A 7,408-nucleotide genomic window follows, 5' to 3' on the forward strand; every position below is an offset into this window, starting at 1 on the left:
GGCATCGCGACCCTCGTTGATAAACCTCCCCCAAAGTCCGGCTCCCCAATCACTCCGGTCGATCCGGTGGGAGGTCATGGCGATCTCATAGGCTTTAAACCACTGTTGTATGTCGTCTTCTCGGACATACTCGCGGACAACATCCTTGGGGATATGGACTTTTTTCTCGATTGGCCCCGGGGTGTGTGGTCGCTCAGGCACCCCCAGTTCCTTATTCTGTTTTCGCAGTTCTATTTCCGCTAGTCAGCGCTCGTCCTCGAGCGTTATTTTTTTCTCTTCCAGCTCTCTCTGTCTCTGCTTTTCTTCTCGTTCCTCTCGAAGCCGCATATGCTCGAGGTTGAGTTTCTGTTCAGCTAACTTGAGTTCCCCATCCATCTTGAGTCGTGCCATCTCCAACTCGTGTAATCTGATTCTGTCTCTTTCTCGGATCTCCTCCTGCGAGAGGCCCGTTCCCCGCTCCTCGGGAGCCGTGGCGTTCCCCTCTGGTGTGATGCTGTTTTGGTCTGGTGTGACGCCGCTTTGGTCGGAGGGTCCTGCGACCCCAGTTTCTGTCCATGACTCAAGGGCGCGCTTTAGATCATCCTTGGTACTCAGGCCGGTGGTAGCAATGCCAAGTTCTATACAAAATTGTCTCAGTTCGCGGTGGTTGTATTCTTCTAATTTCTCCATTTGGAATTTCTCGGTGGAGCTGCTATCTTTGGTTGACATCGTGTTTTTGTCGTGGGGTGAGCTACTCTCTGTACGATTACGCGTTGATTCGGATCGCGCCGCTGGCCACCAATGTTAGAAAAGGTAGACGGACCGGGAGGGTCGGCCGGGGTCAGGAGGAGAGGTCTCCGGGGAGAGCCGTCTCCAGCGATCGTACAGACAAGTAACTTCCCCCCCACAGACAGATACCACACACGGATAAGGTTCAGTGTTCTTTATATGCACTTCGTAAGGTACGGTTGAATGGTACAAGGAGGTCTGGACTCAGGGGTTCCCTCTATTCGAGTCTCGCAAAGTAGGGAAGGGGGTAGCGGGACAGTCTGTTTACCAGTCAGGTAGTTCGGATGATGATGAGCTCACAATCCTCGAGTTTGGTGGTTAGGTGGTACGGGCCGCGGCAGCGCCAGCAGGTCCCGGTCGAGATGGTCGGTACACGGTCCGCGGCAGCGCCAGCAGGTCCCAGAAAGATGGTCGATGTACGGTCCGCGGCAGCGCCAGCAGGTCCCGGTGAGGATGGTCGTTACAACGGGCCGCGGCAGCGCCAGCAGGTCCCAGAAAGATGGTCGATGTACGGTCCGCGGCAGCGCCAGCAGGTCCCGGTGAGGATGGTCGTTACAACGGGCCGCGGCAGCGCCAGCAGGTCCCGACGAGGATGGAGGTTGCAGAAGGCCGCGGCAGCGCCAGCAGGCAGGACGATGGTTCACAAGAGCGGGCTACGGCAGCGCCAGTAGACCATCAAGGCTGAGTTCACTCGGTGTCTCTCGACTCCAGGATACAACTGCCTTCCTGCTCCGGAGCTGCCCCAGTTATAGGGCTGGTGCCCTTTGATGTCTGGACCCTCGCACTTGGAGGTCGGAGGGTCCGGGATGAAGGTGTCCAGACACCCAGCAGGGGGTGGAGCCAGTGCCTGGGGGAGCTGGGGGCGATCGGCACCTGGCGGGGGAGAGCCCTTGACACTTCGTTCTCCCATTGACCTGCCAAGTGGTCCGCTCGCCTCCTGGGTGGATGGTGGTGCCGGGATGTCGGGGCCGGCCAGGCCCGGGGTTAGGGTCGGGGTGAGGCCACGCGGCCGCGTGGTGCAGGGCCCAAGATGGCGGCTTGACCCGGCCGGGGAAGCCGGTGGGGCTGGACCCCGTGATGAGTAGAGGTCCGAGGGCAGAAGATCCGTCGGGAGACGGGGTACAGGTGCTTTTCGCGGGGGTATGCCTGGTGGGCCGGAGCTCAGGCCCTGTCGTGCGGGGAGGGAGCAAGCCATCTGTGTGGCCTGTCCAACAGCCATTAACTCTAACTGATCTAATTTTTCTTTGATTAGTTTCGTTCGATTGATCAGGGGCAATATTAATGACCTTACTAATGTTTCCATTTTGACAAAAAGATCGTCATTGGGATTCTGTTGGTTCAGAGGTAGAACAGTGTTAGTTAAAACACCATTTGGGATAGGAGACTGGACTACAACCCGTGGGGAATCGCTGGGGTTTTGGGTTTTTGTCAGTCTCATGCCACTACCCTTCCTGTGACCTCCCCCTCTCTTCTTTTTTCCAAGCTTAGAAGTTACAATAGAATTCTTATTTACTCCCCCCGTCACCTGATCTTGTTCTTGTTCTAACCGGGGGGCAGGAGTAGGAGGCATTGGTGTGGAGGGTCTGTGGCTCAAGCCACTGGAAAGAGAACTAAGTGAGTTTGAACTCGACATAGAGCCGGTAACTGAACCACCTGGCCTCTCCTCTGATGAGCCAGGGATTGGGCTAGTGGCTACCAGAGGGGCCGGGTCATTACAATGGGCCGGTGTTACAGCAGACCCGATCACACCCAGAAAAGACCGCTTGCCCGCCAAAATGTCAATCGACAGGCGCTTTTCTGTGAGAGCTATTTCCTTCTCTAACATTCTGGTAGTCCTTGTAAAGAACTGATCCAGTGTGCCCGTAACTAGACCAGCGTTTGTATTCAAGGTAACCAATCTACTTTTCACTGAATGTAAAGCCATAATGACAGGTCAACAGTAGTCAGTAAACAGTTATTAGGGGAATAAACTGTAACTGTATATAATATAGTAACACAGAGTAGTATTAAAACTTAAAATCAAATAAGGTGGCCCAGCCCGGCCTTGTTCGTCCTTGGACGGCCGTAGACGGCCCGCCCTTTGCCCGGGCTTCGCCCGGTGTCCGCCCGCGCGCGTCCCGCGTGCGCGGATCGGATGGAGGTTAAGTAGGAAGAGATAGGGGCGGGAAGAGGACCAGCTGCGGCAGATCGAGCGCCGCACTGCACGCTGGTCCTCGCAGTCCCGCGGCGATCTGGGGGTCAATCTCTTCCCCTTGCACCAATGTCACTCTGCAGTAATCCTCACTCGAGCAGCACCCGCGCAGCGGGAGCCGCGAGAAGTGGTTATTCCAGCCAAAGAAGGTCCGTGGAATCCGGCAGTCCCTATGAGCAGCAGCAACTCTCCCTCTGTGTTAGTAGCACGAACAGCACCAGGTAAACAGTATCCGCCTGAGGTTTTATTCACCGGGGAGATAGGGGCGGGAAGAGGACCAGCTGCGGCAGATCGAGCGCCGCACTGCACGCTGGTCCTCGCAGTCGCGCGGCGATCTGGGGGTCAATCTCTTCCCCTTGCACCAATGTCACTCTGCAGTAATCCCCACTCGAGCAGCACCCACGCAGCGGGACCCACGAGAAGTTGTTATTCCAGCCAAAGAAGGTCCGTGGAATCCGGCAGTCCCTACGAGCAGCAGCAACTCTCCCTCTGTGTTCGTAGCACGAACAGCACCCTGTCAAACTCGAAAGCAGGCTGTTAATCTACATTTGGGAGGTCAAAGTCATCCAGAGTGTCAAGGTCCAAGGATAGAGTTTGCAACGGTGTCCCAAAACCGAACACATCGTCATCAAGCTACCATTCAATCTGTTGATTTTGGTTTGCCCAATTCTCTGGGCGTTGCAAAGCTGGATTTCATTGCTAATTAGGATACTTCACTGCTGGACTGGATTTGTGACCTCAATCTGTTTCAAGCTTCTATCCTCATACTTAATTTTTTTGGTCCTCAAAAATATCCCCCCCCGGAAGCAGTAGCTGGCCATATATCTTTACAGTGAGATCCAGCTGAGACAGTTTTCAGGGAGTCAGGGAGATCAGACTAGGATGAACATGGTTCTCTTGTCCACCAAAGATGCATCCTCCCTGTGGTTCTCTTGTTCACCATAAATGCACCCTGCCTGGGCAAACTTCAGCTCCTTTATCCGGTCATTTAGAGGAAAAAATGACAAAGTCACGCGTTTCACCCACTTCTGTATACGGTTTTTGTGGTCTCTCCTGCAGACACCCGGTCAGAACATGCTTTTGGGCATCTGATCTCTTTCCAACCAGGGATCCTTTATGGTGCACTCCTTTATGATCATCCGGGCCCTCTTGGCATCAGGGGGCATTCTGCATTTTTTTGTGTCCCAGAAGCAGGCAAACAGAAGGTAAGCCACCTTGCTCATGGACAGCAGTTCTAGTCCTTGGCTGCCAGCAGGAGCCACAAGTTCTCCACTCCTCTTCTTCCAGAAGGGCCTTCTTTCTTCATATGGTGTATTCTGAAGTTATTGGATAAAGTTGTTACAGAACATTGACTTCTTTCCTGCCTGGCTCCCACTTCCTTTTGCAGCCCTTCTGTTTCCTATACTCTCAGGAGCAGTATTTTCAAAATAGGTATCCCGTTCTTCCATCTGAAGGGGCTCTGGCTCTCATTTATCTACTTTTATTTAGACAAGGTCCCCTCCCCTCTGTCAGCATAAATAGCGGATTTTCCCGGAGCTGGGTATAGAGTCAGAAAGTCTAAGAGGGCCCTGGAAATGAATGGGAGCAGATCCCGATACTCCCATTTTGCATCACCACATAAATAGAGGTAGTGTGAAGGTTGTCCTTCGTTCTGTCAATTGTTCCTGTCTTCAATGGTGACTTCAAATTCCTGTTAAGTCACCAGTTGTGACAACACCACTGCCTTCTTGAGTCCTTCAGCCACAGCCACGCAGTTGTCTTGTGATAGGGGGGTTGTTAGCTCCAGCCAGGAGTGTGCATTGAGCCTCTGGCAGTGAGCTGGATGGCAGAGTTGTTTATAAACGTGTTGGCTCAGGCAGCACAAGGTCAACATTTGGTTAACTTTTATAAATTTACTTTTCCAGTGAAGTTGTCAAAAACTTGCTGTGATCACAACGTTAGATTTTTGAAAGTGTATGGAAAAACACTTTGAATCAGGTTTCTAGCATATTCCAAGGAAGAGATGCCTATTGGTGGAAAATCTAGTTCAACCTACACAGGGAAAACAGCTTTTAAGTAGCTATTGTAGTGTGCTATTTATTCTATAACAAGTACCCCATATCGTGGGTATTAAAGGCACACTTTAGGGATGGCTTATTAATAAGAGGTTTTCCTACAAGGCAAAGGCACATTTCTTTTTCATGTGTCAACACGGGACTTTTGTATTGCAGCCCAGGCATTACACAGTGGTACTGCTCCTGGTGGCCTTACATACCACATATGACACTTCTGTGTTATTGTTGCATTTTCTGCACCCTGTACCATGGCCTCCCCGCTGTTTGAAAGCTGAATAGACCACATGGTTAAAACCAATTTTAACAGTACCATTTTAGGTCCACAGCACATGTACAGTTGCACTGGATAGCAGTGTCACAGTACACATAGTCCTATTACCATTAAAAATAGGACCCAGAAAAGGGCAAACATTCCAGGATGACCATGTTGAAAATGCAGAATTTGAACGGAAGGATACTTAATTTCTAGTCTCACTGGAGCTATTTGGTGTACACACTTTTTAAATTGTGCCACTCCAGTGTTAGATTAAATAATAAATGCACAGAGGAGACGCTTTAGGGCGTCCACCGAAAACCTACTAAGCACTTGTGTGGTCTTTGACCAGCCTTAGCCAGCCTGCCATCCTGCCATCCTGCCATTCTGCCATGACAAGACATGTTTCTGACCTCATGAGATCACAGCCAGCACTTTCAGAAGCCAGGAACAAAGCCTTCCCATGGCAGGGGTACTTCACATCTCCTCCAGGTTGAGAAGCTTCAAAGGCCATGCTGCCTTTGAAATGCAACGCAGGCAGCTCCATCTAGTGGAGTATGCCAACCCCCTTTCCTGCTCCACATGTGGTGGGAGGACAGGCGGAAACATTTGTTAAATTAGGAGGTGGGTCCCCATTCAGCCAGCTCCACCCTAAGGTGGGGATGGTGATGTGGAGCCCATTTTATATTTCCCTCCATCTTGGATTGAGGGGGAATTAGCCAATTAGCATCAGGGTAGACACTCTAAAGGTAGGTAGCCCTTTGGCTACTACCTGTAACCCCCTTAAATGCCCCTAAATTTAGTATTTAGGTTGCATCCCTGGATTCTAAACTTAGATATGATGAATCGAGAGAAGATAAGGACAAAGAAGAGCTGCTGACCCGGGAATGAAGCCCTGCTGCAGAAAATTGGCGCCAAACCCTGCCTGATGCCTTAAGGACTCAACAATTGTGATGTGCTTTCTCGTCCTGCAACTGTGAGGCTTTCAAGCACCCCAGAGCTCCTCCAGACTTCCACAAATTGCTAAAGAACTCGGAGTAGAGGTACTACATCCCTGCAGCCCGTAGGCACTGAACCCACAAAGTCTGGTTTGTCGACTTGCTACTCTCTGGTGAATCTGATGCAGCACTCAAAGCAAAAGTGGTACACCAGCCACAGAGGATCAAATCTGTCTCCCCTACAAGTATGGAGACACCAGGATCTAACAGAGCTGTGCCGCAATAATACCCACTGTACCCGACCCCCTGCTGCAAACAGCGAGATGATGAGTCAAAACTGGACTCCAGCTGCCCAGGAAGTAAGCATCTATTGAAACCCACTTCATGAGTGGCCCAGCTGTCCTGGAATCACCTCTCCAAGCTGCCTGCTCCTGAACGCGACAACGTCTTGACACATGCTGCCTGGTACACCTATTTGATCTGCAGTTGGCCCTTCCGACCTTGGTAACGATAAACCAGCTGTGGTTCCGTAGTTCTGAGGCCCTTGCGACCTGCTCCCTCGAGTGGGATCCCTCAAACTAAACTTTAAGTCACTTTGTGCAGCGTGTTTTCAAGTGGACCCCTTCTTTGTAGCACACCAGCTACCAATGACCTCAGCACCCAGCTCTCGGTCAAATCTGGGATGCACCTGAGAATCCGTTGATGGAACATCGGGCCTGGCCTTGCTACTTACTTACATCGGGAAGGTGAACCTTAAAATCCAACTGTTTGATTCTATATGCATTTTTCTATATTCTTCCATTGACTTCGATGGTGCCTAATTGCGTACAAATGTGGTTGATTTTGCGAACTTGAAAAATTTGTATCTTTAAAAATACTTACTGTAAAATTAAGTTCTGGGTCTGAAAAATTACATAGAAATGTGTGTTATGTTTATTAATTGGTCTCGGATTTATTCTTGAGTGTGTGTCTCATTTATTGCCTCTGTGAGTACAACAAATGCTTAGCCGTACACTTTGATAAGCCTAACTGCTTGCCCGTGCTACCATAAATAGAGCATTAGTATTATCTACTTTTGCCTCTGTATACCATTCTGGGTTTCACTGGACTCTCTACACAGTATACCTTACTTTAGTGCACTCAGCCTTTCATCCATCTGAGGTCAATAAAATGAGTACCATTGAGTTGGGTAACAATATACATC

The sequence above is a fragment of the Triturus cristatus genome, chromosome 7 (assembly GCF_964204655.1).
Source record: "Triturus cristatus chromosome 7, aTriCri1.1, whole genome shotgun sequence".
In the NCBI taxonomy this organism is placed as follows: domain Eukaryota; kingdom Metazoa; phylum Chordata; class Amphibia; order Caudata; family Salamandridae; genus Triturus; species Triturus cristatus.